Below are 13,653 nucleotides of genomic sequence, written 5' to 3' on the forward strand. Positions count from 1 at the left end.
CTCCTTGCTATCTGGTGCCCTCTGGTGCTGCAAAGACCTGTCCAAGCTGATCCCATCATACCCTTGTGCAGGTGTGGGGACCAGCAGGTACCCCAAGGGGGGATTTGTGAACTGCTATCTGCTTTCTCCCAATTGCAGCCTGGCTGTGGCAGGGGCCCTCCAGTATGACACGGTGCAGGTGGGACTGGGGCTGGGAGGCAGGAAAAGCTAGTCCTGTTCCAGTCAGTGATGGGGAAAAGTGAGAACTGGACAGGCTTGCTCCCCACCTCTACCCCCGTCTATCTCCCCCTTGCTTTACTCTCTCCCCTTCCCTATTTTTATCTCTCTAGCTCCTTTTCCCTCTTCTACCACTCGTTCCCTCTTTATAGTTGCCTGATCTCACTGCAGAAAGCCTCATCCCTTTTTCTTCCTCCAAGACACACCTCCTCTTCCCCTCAGATGCTGTTCCCACCACAGGCAGTCTCTGACCCCGCTCCAAACACCTCCTGGCTCAGGAATGCTCAGACCTTACACGTGCTCAGATCCATTGTTCAGAAAACAGGATTACAGTATCTCTCCTGTCCTTCATCTCCCCTCTAATTAATCAATGCTAATTGATTGATTGATGGTGGCTTTCTGGCACAACAATCTCCCAGGTCCGAAAAGCAGCCACATGCCTATCATTCTCACGTATCTGCCCAGAGCATATGGAACGTATTAACCTCCCAAAATTAGTTAGAGCCTCTTCTAAATTAGTTTGTAGGAGCTGGCAGGGCTTGTCTCTCTGAACTAAAAGAAAGTTGATGACAGAGGCAGATAGCAATGACAGGCTCACGGGTCATTCTTTCAATCCAAGTAGACTTCACCCTTGCAGGGAAGGAGTGGATCACATCATGCCTTCAGGGTGCACTCTCTGGTTTGCAGACACTCGTGTGTCCCCAGCTTCTGCATGAAGACCCAAGTCACCGAGCCCTTCTCTCCTGCTCCAGCACTCATCTCAGATTCCTCAGCCTTCCCTCATTCATTTTTTTTGGGACAGCCTCGCTGCTGGGCTTTCAGAGTTGCAATCAGATGGCTGCTCCCATGCTGCTGGTGCGGTTGGGAGTAGCCATGGTAAGGAAGGGCCATCGTCACCTACTCACCTACTGTGACCCCATACAGCAGCTTGTTTGTGATCTCATTACCACCAGGAGATCATTTGGCATGGTCTTTCACAACAAATTCACAACCTGAGGACCATCCACGTGATAAATATCAGTACTCTGCCACAGGGAACAATTGTAGGAAGAAAACCATCTGATTATTTATTTATTTATTTATTTTTAAACAAAGATCACACTTGGAAACAGCTGAACTGGTTAAACAGAAAGTAAAATATCCTCCCCAAACTCAACCAAACCGAACCCCCAAACCCAACAAACAAGCAATGAGCTGTAGGCGAGCACGAAGCTTGAAACATGTGATTTGGAACTGATAAAGGGCTGGCAAAAAAAAAAAAAAAAAAAAAAAAAAAAAAAAGTGGTGCTACCAGTCCTGTCAATGAATACTTAGATATGGCCCTTGCAGATTGCAGGTCCCTTGCTGCCGTGCTCGCTGGTGACTCATGTGGAAGATCGCTAATTGAAGGATAGCAAATGGCCTGCTGTGGCCTGCAGCCATTATGAGCTGCACATTTTTTCAGGGATGCTTGTTGCAATCCCCTCTTCTTCTGGAGATGGGGTGTGGCTCTCCCATTCCTGGCAAAGTGGCTGGTGCTGGCTTTGGTTGGGAAAATATAGGTGCTGCTGCATGACAAGCTAGGCGTCCCCCGGGGGGGGATGTCACCTTCCTCCCCAGCACAGCATCAGGGGTGGGACAATGCCCTAAAGCACAACAGAGCCACACACAGATCTGTCAGCTCTATCCAGCGTGTGGTTACGTGGATGGGGCTCATGGAAATGCCTGAATCATCTTTCACACTATTCACATAACTACATTAACACAATCCAATCCTCTTATTGGGATCTGGGCGTTATGTTCTCAGACTATTCTTCCTTTTCCTTCTTTCACCAGAGGTCTCATGACTCCTGTCCCTTGCATAATTACTCGTGATTGTGTCCAAATCCCCCAGCCAGCACTGAGAAGTTGCTCTGTCCAAATTTAAGTGCAGGTCCCCCAAGTTTCTTTGGCAGTGGCGCATTGGGCAGCTCTCTCTCCATGTTGGATGGGGAGGAACACAGCACTCAGCCCTGCAGATGATGAAGCTCGGGTACCACTAACCCTGCAGCTGACCTTATGGTGGGTGAGACAACCCCTACACTTCCCTGTCTCCTTTGTGCCTTTCCGGCGCTTTGCCCTCCAGAATTTGCTTCCTTGGACAACCCAGGATGTCTGGGGTCACGCAGCAGAAGACAGGGCATCACGCTGCAAGTACACGAATCACAGAATCATAGAATCACCTAGGTTGGGAAAGACCTTCAAGATCATCAGGTCCAACCATCAACCTGACCTACAGAGTTTCATCACTGAACCTTGTCCTTTAGTTCCACATCCACACATCTCTTAAATAGGGATGTGCACTCCACCACTTCCCTGGGCTGCCTATTCCCATGCTTGGCCAGCGTGGGTGAATCATGGGCTCACTTTTGCAGAGGCTGCAAGGAGGGAGCAAGCTGGTGAGTATTCTCACAGATATTGCATCCAGCCTGGCAGGCAAAGAAAAAATGTGCCCTCATTTATAGGAAGCCATCGGCTGCTGTGCTAGTCGAGACTGATGAAGTTTGGTATCTTGCTTCAGACAACAATGAGCACTGGCTGCTATGTGATATACTACATAAATGCTGTAGTAAAACAGATGAAATCATTCACTGTGAACATTTCTCACTGTCCTACTGATAACGAGGTCACTAGTTAACCATGTCACCAACTGGTGACCAGCATGAGCTGGGAAGAATGAGGGCTTTACGCTGAACTACTCCACTTGCTATCCTACATGATTCCTCTCACGTGGACGAAACAAAAATGTGGAAAGAATGAAACCTCCATCCTGTTCCTTCAGAAACCGATGACAAACCTCTCATTGTTCTCAAAGGTGCGGGATCAAACCTGTTGTTATCTCACACGGAGCGCGATTAATATCGTGACTAAGACTGAGCAGTGCGTCAAAACTGATCATCTCTAAGTCTGGTTGGCAAAGCTTTGCAGGAGCTGAATGAGGTTGTCAGCTGCCTTCTTCAGTGACAGTACAGCAAACTACCCGGTATAAACATTTTCTGTCACTGTATGTACAGGTGAAAAATGCAGGTGAGCAATATTTTACACACACACGTACAAAACTTATAGTATTACAATGAACAAGGCATTTTTATTTTTTTATTTTTTTAGGAAAGTGAATGGTGAGATCTCATTACCCAGAATCAGGATGCATCTTGCTTGGTGAAATTAAAAAACAGAAGAGTTCTTCAAATCCCTAGTTCAGAAGCATTCAGAGGGAGGCAGTTCAGCAGCACGGGAAAGATGTGCTATTCCTAGAAATCTCCTGACTCAAGTCCCGTCCTGCATCTGTCAGTGATTCAGTAGCATGGCAGTTGTAACTGCACAGAAGAACACTTCTGTCAGCAAGCAGGAAGAAGCTGGTTGGAAGCACCAGGATGAAGATGGGCTGTGGGGGTGCCAAGGTGGAGATCACACCTGGTCGGGGCCCTGAGGCCAGTGATGTGGGCAAGGTGGTCAGGACTGCAGGGGGAAATCTGAGCTGCCTGTCACTGGGTGGGGAAAAGAGAGGTGGATGCACAAGAAGCATAAGTTTGATGGGCAGTTAACGAGGCAGAAATGAGAGATAACAGTACTTCATTTCTATCTCTTTATCTAGTAATTCACTTAGCTTTTCCTTAAAACAGAATACTTTGTATACGAAAGCACTGGCTGCAGCACTTAGATGCTTTGCACATTGTGTGTAGACCTCTGTAGGCTTGCAGACATCGTGGTGACATGGCTGGAGAGAGGACGGATCCCCAGCAGACAGCCAGACAGCCTCCCAGGGAGAGGTTCACGAGATTTGGCTACTTCCATATGCATCTACTCAATTTCACTTTCTCTGCTGAAGATCTGAAACAAAACAAACCCAAACAAACAGCAACAACGAAAAGCAGACTCTGTTCTATTTATGAAAGTGATAACGATGCCATAAAGACAGAAATAGAACAGAGAGGTGATTTCAAAAATGGAGATGATGCATGTAGTTCCTGAAACTAGAGATTTCTTCCAATGGCTCTTCAGCGAGAGAAGAATCTGCCCAAATTATCCCAAAGAGAGATTACAGCTCCAGTGATTAAACTCCTTGGGACAGTAATGCATCTAACAAGGCTGATGCCTGCAAGGGATGCTTAGTTTCAAGCACAGTTCCAAAGGGAGAAAAGGTCTTCCTGCCAAATCTGAGTGGTTTTCTAGGCTGAAATGTTTGCTGATGACTTTTATGTGTGAATAGGTCATGTCAGCGAGCTATCTTGCTCAAACAATCTCAGTTACATTGGTTTTATTGCTAACTTCTTCTGACAGCCTTTTGGAGAGAGGAGAGGACTCATGAATGCAGAAGTACATCTTCATTACTTATTTCTTTTCCTTTTTACCAGTACATGAATCTAAAATGGCCTTGCTGCCCTCTTACTGTAACTTAATTGCATGGTTCGGAATTTAATTCACATTAATTTTCTGGCCCTAAATGTTTGAAGTCCAGAGCTAATCCAAAGAATCATTTTATTTCATTACAGCCTCATTTTCCCCACTGGTTCTTATTCTCTGTGCCACGAATGTTTTGTGACGGTCTTTATTTTAGCCATTTAGAGACAGACATCTGAGCTATTCTTAGGGAAGCAAAATGGTTTCTGGCAGTCAGTGCTTGCAATTTTTTGGAATAACACAATTTGTAGCACAGAAAATTCAGAAAGGCTGGGAGATCACCAGGGAGTCGATTACAGGATTGCGGCGTTGTCCTGATTCTTCCATGTTGTAACACAGGGAGATCCAGCTGTGTGACAACCCCAAACCACACCGAAGCCTCGGGCCCTGACAAAACCGATCTCCCTGTGTGCTCAGGGTGATCGGTGCATCCCCACTGATGTTAACTCCGGTTCAAAAGAGGGCAAGAGCTTCCAGCCAGATGCACGGGTCTGCAGGGCACGTCTGGGTGCATGTGGCATCACCACCAAGCAGAGGCTATCATCCACAGTCCTGCATTTGGAAGAGCGTTGTAGCAGTGCCACCAACAAGGCTGCTGGGGACAGCCACGTCCCTGTGGTGCTCCTGGGGTACCTCAGCTCTCACTTAAGCAACTGAGCGAACATCCAGGAAGAGAGAAGGATGCTGTCCTGCATGCATCACTTCCTATACTTTGCCCAGTCTCTAATCTGCAGCTGCTGTGGACTTTCCTTTCAGCACAGAGCTGCTTTGTCTGAATAAGCAGCAACGGCATCTAAAGAAGCAATAGATTTGGAAACCGAGACAACTGGAGCAATCACACTTTGGTCTCTGGCAAAGCCCAGGGGCTTGGTTGTTTCCCAGTGGAAGGAGCTGAGATAAATGAGTTTTTGGGAGTAGGGAACTCGAGGAGTTGAGGCTGGAGGTGGATTAGAGCGAAGGGTTAGGGGGTGCACCCTCTGCCGAGGATAATGAGGGCAGTCACCAGTGAGCTGCGGGGTCCTCTCACTCCCTGGCACTCCACGGGGCTCACACACGCATTTTGGAGGAGCTGGCAGGAATGTTTCTTTCCACAGACCTCTGCCACCTCCTTGGAAGTCGATCAAACCCGTTTTATTAAAACCTCCCATTTGACTCCTTGTGTTTTTATACTGATTAAGAACCCTGCCTTGGCCAACTGAACAAGGGGACTGATTGTAGCTCAGCTGCTTCGTGCTGGAAAAGCTTTGATCGGGCTGAGTGGGAGTTTATGTTTAAGGTACTGTATAAAATGAATTTTGGTGATAAGCTTATAAACTGAATTTGAACCTTGCTGGGCTCCAGAGAGAAGGAATAAACAACTCGATTTATATTCTCCACAGATACACACTGAGATGTCCCTTTGACCTTCAGTTATTTTCCTTGGGGGGTCAAACTGTTTCTTAAACTGTTTGAAATTATTTGTCCAGATTAGCTGTCCATGCTGAAGATGGAGAGCTTTCAGGGTGGCTCCCAAGAGCCCTGAAGCCAACTATAATGAATGAGTTTGGTGTTTTACTCTGAGGAGAAAAAAAAAAAAAAAAAAAAAAAAAAAAAAAAAAAAAAGAGCTGAATGAATTACAGAGCTGCCAAATAGCCCTGGTTCATTCACACAAACTTGAGGATAATGCGCTTCTCCTGATCCCAACACGATAGCGTTAGAATAGCCTATTTCAAGGGCATTCATGTCTGACATCTTCTCTCCCTCGTTACTCACCAGCCTCTATCGTTATACGCAGCAGTGAGCTGCAATTAGAAGGCGCTGGGATCTGACACGAAACCCCGAGGAGCATGTAGGGTTCATCTCCCATTGATGCCGAAGCTGGGGACCAAACCTGAAGCGGATCCAAGTGGAAGCGAGATCAGATGGTCTGCCTGGGAGAGGTTTGCTTTGGAAGAAGAGGTTGTGATCTCTCTGGACAAATGTCTATGCATTTTATCAGAGAAGTCATCCAGCTGATGTGCAAGTCCTACAGCTGTAGGAAAAGAGAGTTTAGTTTGTGTTTTCTTGAGGCAGAGGGCTAGAAGTGAGAAGTCCAAGGTTAGGCTCAGTGATGGCTTTCTGCATACCTGTCTGCTCCAAAAGGCGATTGTGGAGACACCACAGCACCCTGAGCTTCCACAGTCATTCCCCCTTCCCTGCCTCAAAATTAATCTGCTCCATTTATCATAATAAAGGGAACACTTTTTTAAACCTGGCTCACAGTTCATGCCCTGTGCCTGTGTATCTGCCTCTTTGTTCCTCCCAGTGACTTGTGACCCTGATGCCCAGCTCCAGCCAAGAGTCACTGAAGTGTAGAGGTTTCGGTAACATCAAAGTCAAATCAAGTTTCCAGAAAACTGGGAACTGAGTAGAGGAGAGTGAGTAATGCTTCAAATATTACCTCTGCTGAAAGAGAAGTCTTGCCGGATACCAGAGGATCCCAGTGGGAAAGAGGAAAGGGGGACAGAGAGACACGTAAGAAATCAGGCCTTATTTGTTCATTCTGTTGTGCATGTTCAATGTGGGTTTTGTTTTTGATTTCTCATCAAAACCTAGTTATCTAAACCTTTCTGGGGATTTGAAGTGTAAGTAGGTACACCAGCAACCAAAAACTCCTCCCGTTAGTCCTCATTTGCTCTCAGCAGGGTGCCCAGAGGGGATCAGAGCTCACTCAGTGTTGACTCTGCACCCTGACAGGACTGAAGTATATGCAGCAGGAACGCTGAACATACCCAGGGAGCAGGACTAGTGGAAGCTGGAACAGACCCATTAATCAACCAGTCTCACCGTACGCTAAGGGAACGCAATAATGCAAGAGACAGATTGCAAAGCCTAATTTGTGATCTGGGACCCCGTTCTTCGGGGTAAAGTTCTTCTGCTTCTAACCTACCCCGCTAGCACTGTTTGTATACAAGTAACTATGGGAAAGGATACTATGCACAGTCGGGCTCTGCAAGCCTTCCGAGAGCGTTATTGACTTCTCCAAATGCTGCTGCTCAGAAATCACAGGCTTCCTGCATGCTCAGCTTCCACCTGGATAGCTTTACTCTCAGGATACTCTCTTCATCACGCATTATTTGATTCTGCTCTGCCCTGAAATAACAAGGTTTAATTGGCAATCTGGCTCTGATTTACTAGTATCTCCTTGTGCATGGAAGGAGACCTCAAATTCAACGCACTCATTCTTAATCAATGTCAGCTTGGTATTAACTCCATGTTATTACATTATTGATTTTATTCATCCCAGGAGCTACATCAATTTATCCTGGAATTTACACTTCTTTAACAACCAACACAAATCAAGAACATTTGTTACGCTTGCAATGTAGACTGGAAGGTTTTTGGAATCCGATCCTTATTTTCCTTTACATTTGTTTAGATTTCCCGTTAATCTGAATTCCTATCTTGCCCCTTTGAACTTTCAACCAACTGTAAATACTTTTTGATAAATTTCCCTGCTAAAAACTGCATTGCAACATAGTTCTGAAAAAAAAAAAATAAAAATGATCAGCAACTGCAAAATACCCACTGCCTTCTGATGAATTGATATAGCTGGTTTGGGGAAATAAATGGTTGGGTGCTTTACGTTACACAGTGCCCACATGTAAACAATAAAACCTGTTTGTGGTCTCGGTCATCCATTTGGTTCCATTATACACAGTATAACCATTTGTAGCTTTAACTCATGTCTTGGAGGTGTGTAGCAAATTAAAAACATAGCGAAAAGTTGGTCCTTTTCCACCACGTTTTACTGGCTGACTTATTTGAAACAGATAAAGAAATTCTGGGAAAGTTCGTTGTCTGTTTCTGTATTTGTTAGGTCTTCCTCCGGCTGGACTCTGTGATGGCTGGAAGGATGATGTCAGAAGAGTGGGAAGTGAAAGCTGAAGGGGTTTTTGAAGTTGAAGCTGAAGTCGATTTTTTATTTAGTTAGTTTTTTTAATTGGTTAATGTCTACATAGCTGAAATGATGATCTAGCGTTTAGGAGAAAGGATGTGGGACTTCAGAGCAGTGCCTGCACTGGCCTGGGTGAACAGAGGTACATTTTAGAGAGCTAAAGCACATTTAGTGTCCTTCCTCATTCACAGAGAAACCCACTGCTGGCTGCAGAGCAAGGCACGAGTGTGAACCCTCTCTTCTGTACAGTAATTTTCCACTGCTGTATACTCAGCCTGCTGTTTCTGTCTGTTACCTGTGTGCAGTAAATATAAAACTTTCGGGATGTACTGTTCCTTAGCAGTAAGAGGATAGAGACCAGTCATAAACACAAAGAGGGGCTTTACTGAAAATAAAAGGGACGATACAGCTGTGTTTAAGTTAAAGTGCATGAGTAAGCTAGAAAAGGGAGGATTGCAAAATCTGTGTTTCCATGGCAATGCCACCCTTCAGTGTTACCTAACACAGCCAGGATTACATCATCAGAACAAACTTTCATCAGTTCATCACAGTTTGGCTATAGGCAACATGACAGTGTGTTGAGCTCGGTGTGGAAGTGACACTTTTACAAAAATTTGCAGGGAACCCCATCTGGCCGTAGCCTGGCACAGGCTGCCTTGGCAGGGAAGGCCACACCACCCAAAACACTACATGAAAAATTCAGGAGATAGAGGATTTGTAGGGACTTTCTCTTCAAAGTCACCAAAGCAGAGCTTTCTTGGCCACACAGCTCAGGAGAATTTGGGGGACATAGAGCACCAGTAGTTCCTACTTAAACATCCTTGTTTTGTGTTTCATGTCATCACACAGGAGTGGTGGATACTGATGTACCTGAGTGCTTGCAAGGTTTGAAATGGAGGCATGCAGGGGGCAGGGAAGAGAAGACAACCTCAGAAGGGCTGAGGCTGGCAGGGCCCTCTGGAGGCCACCTGCCCCAACCCCTGCCCAAGCAGGGACACCCAGGGCAGGCTGACCAGGACCACATCAGGTGGCTTCTGAAGGTCTCCAAGGAGAAGACTCCACCACCTCTCTGGGAAATCTCTGCCAGTGGGCAGCCACCCTCACAGGAAAAAGTGTTTCCTGATGGACTTGCTTTGGATTTGCCTGTGTGGACAAATGCATTTTTACTTTGGTAATACAGCCGGCTTCATCTGTTCCAGAAGCCTTATGTCTGAGGTGCTCCCCTAGAGCTACCTGTGATGCTGAAGGGTTGTGGAGAGGTGTAAGGTATCTTCTCAGACTGAGAGGTGCAGCAGAAACCCTTCTCCAGGTCAGACCTGAGACCACTGAAGCACCAAGGAGACCACAAACCAGAGCAGCACGGCAATGCTTGTGGCAGCAGGAGGAGATGGAGCAGCTGTGGAAGGTGTGAACCATCCCTGACACTTTCCCCTCTTGCCCTGGACAGGGGGTGAGTGAGGAGCAAGCAGTGCCTCCACCAGCACCAGGTATGGCCATGCAAGGTTAACCCATCAGCGTTTTTAAACAAACGTGAGCAGCCAGAGCTGATTTATCCAAGCTTTTCACTGTGTGGCACTTGGCTTGGCATGAGGCATGCTGAGGCTGGCTTTGGGATATTGCTGAATCGTGGCCCTGAGCTGTGGCAGAGGCTTGGCCATGGTGCCTGCAGGGCTGGTGGAGGTGCCTCTCCTTGGGGTGGAGCTTTCGGTGTGTTCACCTGCACTGCTGGTGCCGCTGGTGCCGTGACTAAAAGTCCCTGTCCCCCCAGGCTGAACCCCGGCCTCTGCAGCAGCGTCGGGCCTGCACCAGCTGCGTTGTGCAACCCTGACCATTATAATATCTTCACTTGTTGCTGGGACTCCATCGTTTCCCGTTTGCTGTCTGTGCTGAGATCGGTGCTGCTTCAAGGGTCCATGTCGGCGAAGGTCACCGAAGTCAGATTTCCACACATGGGGAACACTGTTCTTACCCTACACTGTAGCCATGGTGACTTGTTTTCTTTTAAATTCCTTCCCCTTAGGTTCAATGCTATCTTTAGATGTCATCCTGTTTTGACAAATGTGCGTGCAGTTCCTGATGCTATCAGGGAGCTATGGCATGACAAGGACTGGCTTAAGTAACAGCTGCATAACTGTGTCAGGGATGAATGATGCGGCTGGTGCCCTTTCTGGAAGCGCTCCCATTTTCGGTGATTCTTGCTCTGACCCCGCACCCAGTGGTGGACTGGCTTGCCCCTCCTCTGTGGGTTTTCATTTTTCTTCCTCTCCAAATCTTGTGCAAGGACCTCCTCACCACAGAGTTTTGCTTGCACTCCGGACTTAAGGAGGCCTTACAGAGGCCTTCCAGCACCTAAAGGGGGCCTACAGAAAAGCTGGGGAGGGACTCTGTCAGGCAATGCAGTGATAAGACAAGGGGTAACGGTTTTAATCGGAAAGAGGGTATGATAAATTATCTATGAGGAAGAAATTCTTCACTGTGAGGGTGGTGAGGCCCTGGCACAGGCTGCCCAGAGAAGCTGTGGATGCCCCATCCCTGGAGGTGTTCAAGACCAGGCTGGATGGGGCTTTGGGCAAGCTGGGCTGGTGGGAGGTGTCCCTGCCCATGGCAGAGGGTGGTGGAAGTAGATGTTTTTAAGGTCCCTTCCAACCCAAACTGTTTTGTGATCCCATGATTTCAAAATACAAGAGGCTGGAGAGCTGGGGTGTGCAAGGCTGACAGGGTAGGGAGATGGGAACTGAGGTCTGAGGTGGTTAACCCTACTGATAGCTAATGAGGGACCAACAGGCTGGAATATAGGACCTAGAAGTGATTTCCCTGGCTCACAGCACAGGCCAGTTGCGTTCAGGACACTGCTGAAATGGGCTTCCCAGCAGAGGTCATGGAGACAGAGGGCAAGTGAAATGTTGTCCTCTGAGTTCTGAGGTCTTGTGGCTGGTGCATGGTTTGTGTATCTTTGTTCCTTTCAAAAGTAATTTATGCCTCTGTTATGTGATAATATCATGCACAGCCAGTGAAAGTTGAATGTTAAATTGAAAGTTGAATGTGAAATTGAAAGTTTTGTCTTTTTATTTTTTTTTAATTCAAAGGGAACCTTAAATTTGCCATGCTTAAGTGATGCAAACTTTTTGTTTTGTTTTGTTTCCTGCAACATTTTGCATTAAACCTCTGATGCTCTGGCTACAGCAGCCTGTCTCTCTGCAGGTGTGTGTTTACAGGGGGTAACTCTACCCTACCGCCTTTGCCCGTTCAAAAGCCAGTTTTCCTGACGGTTTTCCCTCAGAGTGGTGGGGTGAGCGGGGCACACACCTGCTCTCACGCTTCCTATTCTCTGTTGCTCGGGTCTGGTCAGGGTGAGGCTGCTGTGTGTGTACAGCTGTTACCTGTGCAAATACAGCAAATACCACCCCAAAAGTTGTTCTGACAGCTAGAGGAGATGTACGGGGCAGCAAGGCTGTCGGCTGCTCCCTTGGCATCTCCGGCTATTTTTGCACCCCCATGCTTAACGGTGCTCAGAAGCCAAAGTCTGACCATTCAAGTCCATATGTCAGAGACATCAAATCAAAATATTATTGGAAATCTGGCCTAAATTGTAGACCATACAGTGTGACATCACCTTCAGCTAAATCACACGATGACATTTCCTTCTTATAATGGACTGCATAAGCCCGAGCTTGAAATGGCTAACGAAATTATCCCTTCATTACGCAGCTGATTTAATGCTAGTGTGCATTCGGAGTCGCAGAGGTGATCTTTAGCATCACACATGAATTTTATGTTTCTTTAATTAACTGCATCATACTGCACGTTGGCAAGAAGCAGTAATGATATGTCATCCTTCCACTGACCAGAAAGTTGCAGAGATACTCCTGTCAAGAGACAGGCTCTGAATACCACAAACCAGAAATATTTGAATAGTTAAATATTATATGCTCAAAGTACTTGCACTGTAAGTGTAATAGTTCCTTGGTATAAGAAGCTGGGACCAAAGTCAGTGCTATAGCTGGGACAAACACGTCCTTCCAAACAATGTTTAGGATCCAAATAGCTATAAGTCTTGAGCATCATGCAGGTTGTTGTAGGTAGGAGGTGCAAAGCACGATAAAGTTAGGTCACTCATGTTTACTTACAAGAGCATACTTGGCTTTTCCTAAGACACAGCCAGGGTTCAGGACGTGTCAGGCTTCCTTTCCAGGTCCCAAGAGCAGAATACTCCTGGTCTGCCCCCGAGCACCCGGCATCGAGCCAGGCTGGTGTGGTGGCACTGCAGCCAAGGTCTCCAAAAGTGGTGTCTGCGGCGCAGCTATCGGCTATGATCTCCTTTGGAAATAAGCTGACAAAAGGTCTCTGAAGTTGCTGTGTGCACACCCAGGTTTGTCTGGGTTGGGAAGCAGGAGTTTTTTCTCACTCCGAGCCAGCAGCGCTCTACAGCCGGTTATGTTTTCTGATCCAAGTCCAACAGGTCTGCTTCTGCCTGTTGTCTCACCGCTCCTTTCCCTCACACACCCCATGCTCAACGTGATGCTCAGGGTGCAGCACCCTGTGCATTCCCTTTCATACCGAGCCAGGCTGAGAAACTCCCCCTCCACCCCTGCCCCTGGCTGCTCATTTCCCCTGCTGAGCCCCGGGTCACTGCCCTAGGGCAACCACCACCAGCCCAGGGCATGGGAAGGGAGTCTCACCCTCCAAGAAAATGTGCAGCAACTCCACCCTTGGCCAATCTCCTCTGCCCAGAAGTTAGAGCAGCTCGGTGTTTGCTTTTGTTTTGGGTTTAAATACTTGTTCAGCTATCTCTCAGAGCTATCTTAAATGAAGGGGTGTGGTGAAACCGCCTGATTTAACCCAGCCTGGGACATCTGCAGATGGATGGCCCATCTCCATGAAGCTGTTTTATCCTTTTCATTTAGAGTGCTTGAAAAGTTGACCATTTATAGACTGTCGCCACTCCTCTTCTGGCTTAATGAGACATAGTCTATATTTGCCGGCAATCAAGACAAATAAAGTAAGCCCTCCCAGAAACAGAAAAGGCCCCTGCAGACATCTGAACCTTGTCTTTCAATGGCCGGGTGAAAGCCTAGGAGAGATTTGGTTGTGCACCGGATCA

General features: G+C 47.1%; 1 long non-coding RNA gene across 1 annotated transcript in view; it reads left to right on the forward strand.

Moving 5' to 3' along the window:
* The window catches only part of LOC311434264, a 67,159-nt gene that overhangs the window by 5,788 nt on the left and 47,718 nt on the right, over window positions 1–13,653 (forward strand). Inside the window, exon 2 of the long non-coding RNA XR_014691347.1 lies at window positions 9,402–10,039. This is a non-coding gene — a long non-coding RNA (uncharacterized lncRNA). The remainder of the gene's footprint in view (window positions 1–9,401; window positions 10,040–13,653) is intronic.

This window comes from Aythya ferina (assembly GCF_964211825.1).
Source record: "Aythya ferina genome assembly, chromosome: 3".
NCBI lineage: Eukaryota > Metazoa > Chordata > Aves > Anseriformes > Anatidae > Aythya > Aythya ferina.